Here is a 1538-nt window from a genome sequence, read left to right on the forward strand (position 1 = left end):
CACTTTTAATTAACTTTTCCGGACTCTTAATCAACTTTTATCCAACTTTTAATTAACTTTCTCGCACTTTTAATTAACTTTTCCGGACTCTTAATCAACTTTTATCCAACTTTTAATTAACTTTCTCGCACTTTTAATTAACTTTTTTCAACCTTTAATTAACTTTCTTCAACCTTTAATGAACTTTATTCGTCTCTTAGCTAACGTATTCCACTGTTAATTTTTTTTTTCCGCTCTTAATTAATTTTATCCCCCCTCTTAATCAACTTTTTTCCAACATTGGATCAGCTTTGTTTCGCTTTAATAAACTTTTAATCAAGTTTAATTAAGGCCACGTCCTCTCCCTTCATTAATGAATTCACTCATTCATTAATTAATTAACAGCCCTGGAGGGGGGGGCACCTGGAATGTAAATAAGCTGGAATGGTTTGTTAATTAATTAATTCGTTAATTAGCAGCGCAAAGCAGAACTGAGTAGTCAAGTAGGGAATAGGTTAATTAGCCTCCACTTATTGATTAATTAAGCCCCTGGCATTAATCAAGCCCCTGAAAGCAGCACCCTTAAGCAGAAGAATTAATCAGGATAATTAGTTACCCTTTGGTTAATTGCAGGTGTTATTAGCGTTGATCAATTAACTAGTCCTGAATTAATTAATCAGTGGGGATAATGAAGCTTTAATAATTTGTTGGGGGGGCTGATAAGCTTTGAATAATTAACAAGAGTGGGCTAATTAATCATTAGAGGTTATTTAGCCATGAACGATTAATTGAGGGGCTGTTTAGCCTTAGATAATTATTTGCAGTAATTAATTTACCACACTAATGAACCCGCAATAATTAACTGGGTGGGCTGATTAATCTGGAATAATTAAGCAGCACTGCTAATTAGCCTGGAATAATTAAGGAATGGGGGCTAATTAACCTGGAATGATGAGTCAGTGGGGAATAATTAACTAATAAGGCTAATGAACCTGGAATGATCATTCAGGGGGCTAATTAGCCTGGAACAATTAATCAATGGCGTTAATTAACCACCTCCCTAGCCCTGAGAGTTCCCCGCTCATTAACAGGTGCTAATTAATGCCCACACAGGATGGACATGGGACGGACACAGAGCTAATTACAGGGGAATCAATGACACGCAATTAATTAATTATGACACGGGAATTAATTAATTACACGGAATTAAGGCAGAATCCAGAGGGGACAAAGGCAGGGGAGACACGGTAAAAGGACGTGATGAAAAAAAAGGGAATTCCATGGGGAAAAAAAGGGATTTTCACAGAATTTCCATGGAATTCGGGCAAAACCCGGAGGGGACGAAGGCAGGGGAGACCCAGGGGTGAGCACAAGGGAAAACCGTGGGAATTCCAAGGAAGAAGAACGGGATTTCCATGGAATTTCCATGGAGCTCAAAGTCCAAAACGGGACAAACGCAGGGAGAACACGGGAAAGACACGGAATTAATTCCATGGGATTTACAGGGAATTCAGGCAAAATCCAGACGGGACAAATGCAGGGGTGACATGGGAATGACG

At 38.7% G+C, this 1538-nt stretch overlaps 1 protein-coding gene across 1 annotated transcript in view; it reads right to left on the bottom strand.

Annotated features, from left to right (window-relative positions):
- Positions 1 to 30: 30 nt before the first annotated feature.
- Positions 31 to 1538, bottom strand: part of LOC121660577 (purine nucleoside phosphorylase-like) — a 5389-nt gene continuing 3881 nt past the window's right edge. Inside the window, exon 6 of the mRNA XM_042019969.1 lies at positions 31 to 1538. This exon is cut by the window's right edge and continues 631 nt beyond it. The gene's annotated coding sequence lies outside the window, so the exon portion shown is untranslated.

The sequence above is a fragment of the Corvus kubaryi genome, unplaced genomic scaffold (assembly GCF_017639235.1).
Source record: "Corvus kubaryi isolate FWS band 111438036 unplaced genomic scaffold, C.kubaryi_AGA036_p1.0 36576, whole genome shotgun sequence".
In the NCBI taxonomy this organism is placed as follows: domain Eukaryota; kingdom Metazoa; phylum Chordata; class Aves; order Passeriformes; family Corvidae; genus Corvus; species Corvus kubaryi.